The sequence below is a fragment of the Nelumbo lutea genome, chromosome 1, assembly GCF_056320005.1.
Source record: "Nelumbo lutea isolate HS-2025 chromosome 1, American lotus-T2T, whole genome shotgun sequence".
NCBI classification, from domain to species: Eukaryota; Viridiplantae; Streptophyta; class Magnoliopsida; order Proteales; family Nelumbonaceae; genus Nelumbo; species Nelumbo lutea.
The window spans coordinates 135,827,659-135,840,297 of record NC_142684.1 but is presented as its reverse complement, the minus strand read 5'-3'; the positions used below and the strand labels follow the sequence as shown (position 1 = coordinate 135,840,297).

The 12,639-nt window shown below is 41.0% G+C and overlaps 1 pseudogene; it reads left to right on the top strand.

Annotated features, from left to right (window-relative positions):
• Nucleotides 1–4,237: 4,237 nt before the first annotated feature.
• On the top strand, nt 4,238–9,199 carry LOC148877774 (E3 ubiquitin-protein ligase RGLG1-like; annotated as a pseudogene).
• Nucleotides 9,200–12,639: the final 3,440 nt, after the last annotated feature.

Sequence of the window (12,639 nt, the reverse complement as noted above, 5' to 3'; positions counted from 1 at the left end):
AGTAGAATGCTATGCTAATGACATGATCGTCAAAACTCAAATTTTCACATGAATTAATACAAGACTTGCATTATGTTTTTGAAATTTTGCGTAAGTTTAATATGAGACTGAACCCAAACAAGTGTGTATTCGGTGTGACCTCGGGCAATTCGAAGGATACATCATTAACCAGTGCGGCATTGAGGCCAACCTGGATATAAATAAGGCCATCTTAGATATGAGACCACCCTGGAAGTTGAAGGAGGTTCAGAGGTTGAATGGCCACATAGCCATCCTGAGCCGCTTCATGTCCAATTCGACGGACCGTTGTCTACTATTCTTTAAGGCAATCAAAAGCAAAATGTTCGAATGGACCCAAGACTATCAGCTCGCATTTGGCGAGCTCAAGAAATACCTCGCTAGTGTGTCGATCTTAACCCGACCCGAGGAGGGTGATATTTTAGAATTGTACCTCTCGGAAAGCGACGATGTAGTCAGTTCGGTACTAATAAAAGAAGCAGATTGGGTTCAACGACCCATTTATTATGTTAGTAAAGTATTGCAAGGAGCAGAGATGAAATACCCAGAGATAGAAAAGCTGGCATACACACTGTTAATTGCAGCTCGGAAGCTCCGCCCATACTTCTAGACTCACACTATTATCGTTCTCACCGACAAGCCTCTGAGGCAAGTCTTACTTAAGCCCGAGGTCTCTGGTCGGTTGACAAAGTGGGCCGTTGAGCTCAGCGAGTACAACCTCCAATACAAGCCGTGAACTTCCATTAAGGCCCAAGCCTTAGCAGATTTCATAGCCGAATGCACATTCAGCTCTGAAGTCCCTAGGCCGGTTAAGCACGAGGCTCCCAGCTTGGGTGAGCCTGAAGCTCCCAGGAAGGTCGAGTCTGAACCTCGTGAGGTAGTAGCCAGTGTGGCATCTCTCATAGTTCGGCTAAGAGTGAGCTGGGATGAGGAGCCTTGGATCCTTCACGTAGATGGCTCCTCGAACCAACAGGGCAGCGGAGCCAGAATGTACGACCTAAGTGGCATGAAACTATAGTACGCGCTATGCTTCGAGTTTGTGGCATCTAACAATGAAGCGGAGTACGAGGTGTTGATAGCTGGACTAGCCCTAGCCAAAGAAGTAAAAGCAAAGCACATCATTATCTACAGTGACTCCCAGCTCGTGGTCAACCAGGTCACGGGTGAGTACGAAGCTCGCGGGCCAACCATGATAGCCTACTTAGCCAAAGTCAGAGAGGCCCTGCTCAACTTCCAGTCACACTTTGTCAGGCAAATCCCAAGGTCGGAGAACACTGAGGCCGATGCCCTGTCTAGATTAGCCAGTGCCAGCGACATCACCCTGAGAACCGTGTACATAGAGGACTTGCCTCGACCTAGCATTCTCGGGGGGGGGGGGGCAGAGGAGGTCGCTCCCGTCATTCAAGCAGAGTCGAGCTGGATTGACCCGCTCGCGGGCTTCTTGCTACATGGGACCCTCCCTACAGATCGCAATGCAGCCAGAAGGGTGCAGTGCCAAGCAACCAAATATGTCATGATAGACGAACAACTATACCGAAGATCTTACACGCTCCCCTACCTGCGTTGCTTGCGACCTACCGAAGACGAGCTCATACTCCACGACACTCATGAGGGATTGTGCGGCGGACACTTGGGGGGCAGGGCCCTCGCCCAGAAGGCACTTCGATAGGGGTATTATTAGCCAACACTGAAGGCAAACGCTATTGAGCTTGTTAAAAAATGCGAAAAATGCCAGAAGCATGCCAATATTCACCACCAACCTGCCGCCGATCTCAAGTATCTCACAAGCCCGTGGCCCTTCGCACAATGGGGCATCGATCTACTCAGGCCATTCCCGCCAGCAACGGGTGGGAGGAAGTTCTTAGTAGTAACAGTGGACTATTTCACCATGTGGGTAGAAGCTGAACCCCTTGTAATGATCACAACCTGGAATGTCCAAAACTTCTTTTGAAAGAACATCGTGTGCCGCTTCGGGTTACCTCGAGTATTGATTTTTGACAACGGCAAGCAGTTCGAGTATATCAAATTCCAAGACTGGTGCCAAGACATGGGAATCCGACATAATTTTACTTCAGTCGCACACTCTCAAGGCACGGCTGAAGACACAGCTGGATCAGGCTAAAGGGTTGTGGGTAGATGAGTTACATAGCGTCCTATGGACCTACCGGACCACGGACAAGACTGCCATGGGAGAAATACCCTTCAACCTCACCTACGGTACCGAAGTAGTTATCCCCGCAAAGATCGAAGTCCCTACTCTGTGACAAGAAGCATACAGTGAACGGACGAATGAAGATGAGCTTCGTACCAACCTCGATCTACTTGACGAAGGGACCTCACGTATATCAGGACTGCAGCCTACCAGCAGAGAGTAGCTTGGTACTATAACGCCAGGGTCAAGAAGTGGAACCTCCATGTTGGCGACCTGGTTCTTCGAAAGGTTATGGTGCCTAAGCCCGGCGTTGGAAAGCTTGGGTCTAATTGGGAAGGACCTTATCGAGTGAAACGGGTACTCAGGGAAGGAACATACGAGCTCGAGAACCTCGAAGGGAAACAAGTACCTTGGGCATGAAATATTGTGAACTTAAGACAATACTATCTGTAACAACTGAGTAGGCCACGAGCCACTCCCAAAGCCTAAGGGCCAAAATGCCGAGCTAACACGATCTTGGTGCAATAAGACCCGGTCGCCTTTGAGGCACGGGTGAACTTCAAAAGTGGACTATAAATGACTCCCAGAGCCTAAGGGCCAAAATTTCAAGCTAACACAATCTCGGCCCAGTCAGACCCAGTCGTCTCCAGGACATGGAAGAACTTTAAGTGAGGAGTGTAAGCAGCTCGGGCTTAAACCCCACCAAGCATAGCTTGTTCTAGTATGATGATCGAACTAGAGAATAACCGATGAGCATATAGTTCGGACACACATGGTAATCACTTTGTTGTGCACCATAGAGATGCTTTAAATGATTTAAGGAACAGTTCAAGATAACGATTATCGAGGAGTCCTACTTTGGGTATGTAGCTCTAATAGCTTGGGTGTTGAGATCGCCATAGCAAAGATAAAGAGAGCACATCATACTTGGAAGAAAAAAGGGAGAACTTTCATTATCAATTCAAAAAAAAAGAGAGAGAAAGAAAAATGACAATGCAATAACCGAGCTAAACAGCTCGGGAAAGTTTGACTATCACAAGGCACAACCACCCAACCAAAGACCTTTGAAAGATCGGGTTTATGGCACCCGGAAGCCACCAGAAGTCCAGAGAAACACCGCCTCAGGGATCTGTCTCATCCTCCTCCTCCTCTGGGGAGTCAGGCTCCTCTTCCTCTGCTTGGTCTGCCGTCTCAGGAGACAAACCCTTCATAGTGATGCCGTCAAGGTTGAGCCTGGAGAACTTTTTCCGAACCAGCCACCAGCAGAGCTTAAACCCAGATCGATATGAACTCGAACCATATTCCACCTGGAGGTCGTGGTATTCCTGGGAGTCTCTAAAACCCCAGGCCGCTTTCTCTCATTTAGCCTCCACCATTTGAGGAGCTCCATTTCCGCCACCACCCTTAATGACTCCTCCCTGTAACACACGCTGTCTTCAGGAAGCCGGGCAATTTGAGCCTCCTGGTCGTGGACGAGCAGCTCTTGAGACTCGCTCCCCTTACGAGTGTGATGGAGCTCGCCCCGAATCCGGTCGATCTTGCCCTGGAGCTTCTTATTAGTAGCCCGCTGGTCGAGGGCGTCGCCGCGGTGGACGCGTGTCTGGAGAGCCATGGCATGGATGGCGGAATTCACCTGTCAACAGAAGAGAAGATTAGATGATAGTGAAAGGGAGCAAAATGAAAGAAGTAAAAGGAAAGGAGTCACTTAACACCATCCATTGGCTGGAGGCGAACGCGGCGAGGTCCCCGGGCTCCATATTCCCCCAGTGAGCGAGCCACGAGGTAGTCGTTCACCCCTTCCCAGTTTTCCACTGGGAACCGGGGGTAAGGGCATGGCTGGAGGGGGTTATAGGGAGCCTCCCCTGCTGAGGGAGCTCGTCCCCTCCGAAACCAACCCCACTAGTTCCCTCGAGTGGGGGTGTCAGAATCTCAAGCAGAGGGGAGGATAAAACCGGCTCGGCAGACCCGAACTCAGTACCTCCCAAGGGGGGAGTCCGCTCGGGGCGCGTCCTCTTCGCTTGACGCCTCTGGTTGCTCGAGAGAAGGCGATGCAAATTAATACTAGACATGATTGCTGCCAAAAAGAACATCAGTGTTAGTTCAGTAAGAATGAAATATATGCATGCGAATGTGAGTACGATGTCGTTACAGAAACCACATGACCTAAAAAGACAACCTGCCTGGGCTCAGGCCGGCCTGCACGAGCTTCTCCTCGGCCAAGTAGTCCGAGCAAAGGAAGCCTACTGATGCCCAGGACATCATCATTTTCCAAGTTTCGGGGTCCATCTCGGCCCTGGGGTCCTGGATGGCACCCCTCCAAGAAGTTGGGAAGGGCCACTCCTCAGGGTTACGGACCACAAAGTAATCCCGCTTCCAAGCGGGAATCTTATTCGGTAGCTCATACAAGAGTTTATAGCCGCAACAGGGAGGGAGGTTGTAAAAGCGCCTCTCCGGAGGGACCCCAGAAGTAGCATTTTTTATACAAAGGATAGAGGCAAAAATATCAAGGTTCGAGGGAAGACAGTACTCGTAACACAAAGATATAGTCCTAACCATGTTTCGAATGGCGTTGGGATGAAGCTGGTCAATGGTGACGTTAAAATGATTTAGCAACTCCACTATCAAGGGGTGCAGGGGGAGATGCAAGCCAACCTCGAGCTATTCCTGGAAGATTACTATGTCATTGGGACCATGCTCCCAAGGGAAGTTGCCAGTAGGGAGGTTGTAGACCTGGTCCCCAGGGAGGCGAAAGTAGCAGATTAGAGACCTGAGTCTCTCCGCTGTCATGGAGGAAGGGCCAATAGTATCAGGCTCCCTCCCCTTAGAAGTAGATGCTACATCGCCGAAGGCCTCCCGAGCCTCCAAGATCTGCTCCCAGGCTCCCCTCAAGCTCGAGGGAGCATCATCGTCCTGATTATCGCCCTAGTGGTAGGCGTGGTATGGGTACCCAGACATGATTGACAGCGATTGGGACTCACTAGAAGAGACGGAACGAAGCAAATTGAGGAATTCAGGTAGATTAAATGAAGTGCGCGACTTCAGAATCCAAAGACAACAAGATGGCTTGGGAGAAAATGAGGCCCAGAAGGCCCCCTATTTATAGTCTCCACTCTTCCAAATTGACGGCTCAGATCAAAGCAGATCCAATGGCCCGAGGGCGCACTGGCCGCATGCCTTTTGAAAATTGAAGGTGATTGGTGGCACGTCTTCCATGATTAAGGTAATCGCGGCCGCACGATGTTCAGATTTAAGAGCCACTTCAGCATGTTTTAGGAATCCAAAAAGTCAGGAAAGTCAGAAAATCTTTTGATTCCTGCAAATGCATTTAATGTGAGTAGTCAATCAAGTTTGAATTTTGGTCAAATCAGTCCATCACTCTTCATAAACTCCCCGCGCTAAGACAGTGCTCTCAGCCCGAGGAGTGGGGGGCAATTGATGGAGGATGATTTGACCCAACCTATGAAACGATGGCACATGAACACTAACTCAGCATGAGCGACAACTCAGCGTTGTAGCCTGGTGCGACCAAGTGACGGGCCCATAAAGCAGCTCGCTACATTGTAGCTCACAAAAGGAGAAGCTCTCCACAACGCGAGCTCTAGGTTCCCCAAGCTACCTTCGAAGAGATACTCCGAGGCAACTTTAGCTTGTGAGCTAAGGTTATTAGCTCATCCGAGCTCCCAAGCAGACAAGTCATTCCAAGGACCAATTCTACTAAGGATAATCCTGGAGTATTCCAAGCTCGCTACAAAATAGCTCGCGAATGAGCCGCGTGAGCGCTCCTCAGGAAGCTTCTAACTGACTAACCGTACCGGTCAGACTACGCCATATCCCTTACTAACGGCGCAGTCCCAGTCCTTTCGGCAGTCTGCATCCACGTCTCTCAGCAGGCAAAGGCATGCTTGCCATTTTGGAGACGTGTCACTCACCCAGGCGAGACGTACGCCACAATGGCCACCTGCGCAGCCCTGGCAGGTAACGGCTGTGGCAGGAGCCTAGTGGCGGTTATGCCTGACCTGACGTGAGTGCCCCTATAAAAGCCCTTAGGGCAGAAGAGAAACTTCTTCTTGAGACCTCTAATCTCTCGAGTATAGTGAGAACGCGCTATCTGCACTCTTAGCCTTCGTCTCCTTTTTGCTTCTCCTATAGAGTACTAACTTAAGCATCGAAGTATCCCCACCGGGTAAACTCCCCGGGGATTCTTCTTCTTCTTCATCTCAGGTACCTTCCAGGAGCCACATGAGTGCCAACTAGGAGTGACCGGATCGTGCTACATCAAGTTTTATGAAAAATTAACTAGCAATTCATGCAAATGTTTCATATTTTAAGTTTCTCATATTTAACTTTATTCACATCATTAAATCCATGACATTTAATGCATCTTATGATTAGAGGCTTTGATCTCACACTTGTTAGCATTTAATAAAAAAAAGGCAAGAAGTGAATTCAACAAAAATACATCAAAATTTACATTCAATTGATTACCCCTGCCATGCTTTTGCACTAATTCAAATGAAAACACCATCACGAGATTCATATCTTGCTTTCTGTTGAGGGCCTACACTATGGCCTCATTCCTATTGGAATGCCCACCGCAAAGACCACAACTACTGAACTACAGTGGGATTTGAGTAAGTAACTCACATTCTATCAATTTTCACTATCCAAATAATTGGACTTTTTTAGTTTTTTATGCTAAGTCGGACTGTCAATGAACCAGGTATTGGTATAATTCGATCCGGTTCAATATGTATCCATTGCAGATGGACCAGATCCAATCCAATCCGATGAATATTTTTGACCAGTTTGATCCAAACTGGTCAATGGATTGGATATAAATCCATTATGGGTGGACTAGGTCCAATCCAATCCAATTAATACTTTGCACCATTTCATCCAATTCAATGTCATATTAGTTCGTCCAATCCATTCAATTTAATTTTGATTTGAACAGGTTCAACCCAAAATTGGTCCATTCACACTCTTAATGCTAACTGATCACACTTAACATGATTGTGATAGTGCATCTCCCCTGTTAATATGAGTTTTAATTTCTTTATGTTAGTCTCCAACTGATACGGAGATGAGATTTGATGGTTTGATTAGTACATCCAACATCACTAGGGAGAAATAGATCATAGTGCAAATAGATTCAGATCTCATCTAGACAATATCCATTAAAAAGCTAGAGTGAATCCATCTAGGGCTGTTAATACGCCACTATTGGACCAGAACTATCCACTGTATTACTATAGATATTTTTAATGCAGACTGCAAAGGCCTCATTTATTTGGAATTTTTGTTACAAGTAGGTTTATGTTTGGTGTTTATGCCCATCTTTGTCTTAACCAATTTTCTATGAACAAATAATCAGTGGATGATCTTTGTAATGTGATTATCCCATATGATGACAACTCAACCTAAGGTATAGTTGTAAACAGGTCAGATTCAAATCCAACGTACATAGATATGAATTCAATCTGATTACATATTTTCTATATGCAACATCTACCAATTTGACCTAAATCCAACTAGCTGAAATAGAGGACAACAAGAACAGGATTTGAAGAACCACAACTACTAGAAAATGACATACATAATCCCTCGACATCAGAAAGAATTTTCACTTTGGAGATAGCATCTTGTGGCTTCACTCCTATCTTTATACCAAGGACAACAACTGCTAGACAAAATTCTACAACCCAGTTGTTGTAATTTGTTGCAACAGTTACTGCTTTCTGAAATTCTGCCAAGGAATGGGCTAATCTCATTATTGGTATTGATTTCACAAAGAGCAATGAGTGGACAGGTTTTCCCTTGTCTATATGCTTGTTTGCAACTTATTGTAAGTATTATGAGACATGCTTAATCTGCTTTCAAAACTAGGCACAAGATCATTCAACAATCAAAACCTACATCACATTGGAGTCACCCATAATCCCTATGAGAAAGCAATATCAATAATTGGAAGAACCTTAAGTGCATTTGACAATGATAACTTGATTTCCATGTTTTAGATTTGGAGATGGTAATTTCTTATGAAGATGTGTCTCATCAAATTGTTTAATTACGTTCTATTTGGATTACTGAGAAAATGGTGTCCCTTTTATATACATTGGCAGCATTAACGCTTGATCAAGATGTATTCAACTTCTGTCCAGATGAGAGACCATGCAACGGATTTGAGAAGGTTTTGAAACGACACAATAGTTATTATAAAATATGAATTTCTGTTTTCTTAAGCCATGACCAACATCATTTGCCCCTATAATTGAAATGGCTATGACCATTGTTGAGCAAATAAGTGGCTAGTACCATGTTTAACTAATGACAATTACTAATGGACAGGTGATTCTTTTAAGGTTCAACCATGTAATTTTTTTATAGTAAAATGGACATAGATCTTTTTTTTGAAGTACTTCAGTTATTATTTTTACCTATTTTACAGAAAAAAACTATACTTTTCATTTTAATAACAAGGAGAACAATGTTTTAATCATATATTCTAAAGAAATGTCTTAAATATTTCAGCCCGATAAAGGAGAAAGGTAGCTAAGCCCACAAGAGTAGAAGACCCTAGAAGCAATTGTAGAAGTAAGGTAATAGCTTGTTTCCTTTAGTCATTTTCTTTGGAAATTTACATTCCCTTGTGTTTTTTTTTTTTTTTTTTTTTCTCTTGCTACAAATACCCTTGTCCATTATCCTAGTTAGAGTTGGGAAAGGCCCTTGGGACATAATGATGGAATTTGATGATAACATCCCTGTTCAAGCCTTTGATAATTTCTAGGTGTGTGGTACATATGGTTTATGGAATTTAAATTTTCATCCTTTGTTAATTTGTCATACTCCAATTAATAGTTTTCTAAGTTATTTGTCTAGGGATGATTGCTTTCCCCTATTCAGTTTGTAAATTTTATAGTAATCGTGTCGAGGAATGTACCAACTTATAAAAAAGAGGCAGAGTTTGCTCTAGTGGCTTTGATGGAAATACCTTCATAGTATAAAACAATGATGAGGCTTGATGCTTAATTCATGTAACTTTAATTTTTGTATACATGTAATTTTATTTTGTAAATAAGTTGAAAAAAGAAGGGCCACTTGATGCTTGATTCATTTTGTTTTGTTTTTTGACTTATTATATTTTATTTTTTGAAGGAATGAGACATGCTCCAAGTATTCCATCACAAGACAATTACATGTAAAATAAAATTGGAGCTCTTTAAGATGTGGAATCAACCTCTCATGAGTTATTCATCATTTCAACCAATTTGTTACTATAGTTAGTTAGCCCAAGAACTTTAGATATGTAGGTGGATACATTGGACCAAATTTCTATGTATTAATTCTATTATTTATGATAACAATTTAGAAATTGTAATATATTTTTAACACATTTGTGTATAAATATAGTTGGAATGTATTTTAATAACACTTCACAAGGTTTGTTGCTTAAAATATTTATGAGAAACATTTATTCAATTGTGGCCACTTTACAATTAGCAATGTTTGATTTGATTGTAGTGTGTGGAAGCTCAAGGTAACAAATGCTTAATTGTTATTAATTCAACATCAATTCGTAAAAATTATTTCCATAAATATTTATAAGAAACAATTGTTCAGTTGTTGCTAATTTATAATTGACAACAATTAACTTAATCATTGTATAAGGAACTTTGGGGCAACAATTGTTTGATTGTTTCCCATTTAACAACAGTTTATACAAATTGTTGCCTAAGATGATTGTTAGATACAAATCTTCAATTGTTGCAAATTTACGATCAGCAACAGCTAACATGATTGTTTGGGATGGTACCATTAGACAACAAGTAATCAGTTGTTGCTAAAAAACTATATGGGCAACAACTTTTTATGCATTGTTGCTAAAATAATTTGTTTGGCGACGATTGCAAATGTTTGTTGCAAAACACTATTTTTGCTGGCAATTAGACTGATTATTGTGAAAAAACATATTCCACAACGCTTAATTGTTGCAAAAAACTTTTAATAATGGCTTTGCTAGCAACAACTCATTCAGTTGTAACAGTTTTTCATATATTAGAAACAATTTTTGACTGTTGCCAAAGGTCATTTTTCTTATAGTGTGACCAAAATAGCAAATTTAGAGTTTTGGGCTTGGGTGGATTATCAGAACAGTCGATGATGTTGCTGCCTTTTTAAATAGGGTTCAATGCCTCGAAGCACACCATCATTCTTTTTTGCTAGGTTTTCTAAACGATTTCGTGCGTCTCCTTCAATGTTTGTTGTTGTTGAACATGAAACCACCAATGGCACCAATGGTTGTTATTTTAAGGTTTCTTCTTTTCTTCCCATGTTCTGATCTAAGGGAAGATGCAATGGTTTCTTCTTTGAATCAACAAGCTCCATTTTGATTTTTGAGACCGTTTGTTTAGTGGTTCAAGAAAGTGAATATGGGAGGTATATTATGGCGGTGGAGAGAAGGGGAGAGAGAAGAAGAAAAAAGGAGGGGAGACACGGTGAGAGATATAGAGAGAGGGAAAGAGGGGAGGCTACGAGGGAAAAGATAGAAGCACCCCATTGCTAGAAGTTACAGCAATGGAGGTATTTTGACTCAGACAAAAAACATAAAAGCACCCCCAGTATAATCGGTCTCCCTGCCTTCGCTTGCTTACTGGCTCCAACCCCATTTTGATGTCAAATCACAGTTGCAATTGTGGGACCTATAATCAGCATTAGCGTTTAGCTTGAAAATAATCGATTTGGGATCGAAGCTGTAGCTTTTGAAATGCTAAAGCTTTGGCAGGGATAAAGGGTAATATTGGGATTTAAAAAAAATATTTGTTACGTGGTGTTACATGTGTACGGATTCTTATGAAACATTAATGGACGCTAACGATAGGGATATAGCTAGTTAATTGTCAAAAATAGTAGGGGTAATTTAAGACAATAATTAAACAGTAAGGATACAGTTTGTCAATTAGCTAAACAATAAGTATAGTTTAAGAAATTTGCCCTTATATTAAAGATGCACCTAAATGTTTTTTACAAAATTTCTATGTTTTTAATAATTTTTTGTCTATCTTTTTTAAATATTTATTATTTATTATGATATCCTAGGTTGATCCATTTGACCTAAAAGGTGGAATCATTGAGCCACCACTTGAACAGGAAATGGTTTCATTTTTGGGTTAGTTTTAAATATTGCATTTAATTTCCATATAATAAAAATAAATTTATTTTGCATGCTTAATGTTATTTGATATGATATATAGATAATATTAGAAATGTGCCTAATTTTTTATAGTTTTTTATAATTTTTGTAAAATTTATATTTATATTTATTTTTAAAATTTTATTATTTAACTATAATAACATTGGTTGACCCATTTAATGCCAATGGTTGATCTATTTACTTACCATTCAGTTAAAAGGGTGGTTTATTTAATTATTTTTCATGTTGGTTTTGGACATAGGTTTTACATTATTAAAAATATTAGATATATATTTACTTTGTAGAATTTATTGGCAATAAAAATATTTCAAATAAAGTATCTAAGGAGAATGAATGATAGTTAATACCTTAATGAGAGGAAATTTAACGAAGTGGAAAGTAATATTACTTTAAATTACATTTTTGTCCAACATGGTTAAAGAGGTATTAAATTCATAAATATGGGTGTTTTAGTCAAGAAAAGTCCACAAAACTCATTTATTTAGTGAGTCTTAGATATAATATTTAATGAAGGGAACAAAGAATTAATATCTTAAATATAGGACTTAATGATGAGGAGTATAATGAATTTAATAAAAGTAGTAGTTCCAAGGTATGTTTTTGACCCTCATAAATATGGGTTAACCAAGTTCAAAGAGTAAGGGTATTTTAGTAAAAAATCCAGAATCTAAACCTCTTTTGCATTTTTAACAGCAACATTGATAAAGATGGTATACATAAGCATTAAACAAAAAAATGTAAAATGACTAGCTTGTTTTTCATCTATAGAACAAAAAAGGTACTTTTTGTGTCAATTTATTAAATAAGTAGTAATAAATGAAAATGCAAAATAACAATTTTTTTTTTCATTAGAAGGAAATCCTAACTTGGGTTGAAGCACAATGGCATCTTGGTTTTTAAATTGGGTCCCACACAGACCACCTACATCTGCAAGTTATATTAGTTGAAAAATGAAGAAAGCTCAAAATGATTAGTAACCAATCATTATAGAAGGGCTTTCCACCTTAGTCAACATTTGGCATTCCTTATTTTAAGGACTTATCTCATTTTTTGCAGTTAAAAACTCGGTATTCATAAAGGCATTTTAAACAAAAAAAAGGAGATGTGTCCTTAAAATAAGGAATGCTAAATGCAACCTCAGCCATTTTAAATAATTTATCTATAGTGTTTCAAATCAATTGAACCAGCTTAATTGAATATTTTGTTTAGCCCTCATAGAAATAGTTGAATCAAGGCTGTTCATTGTTTGGTTCAAACT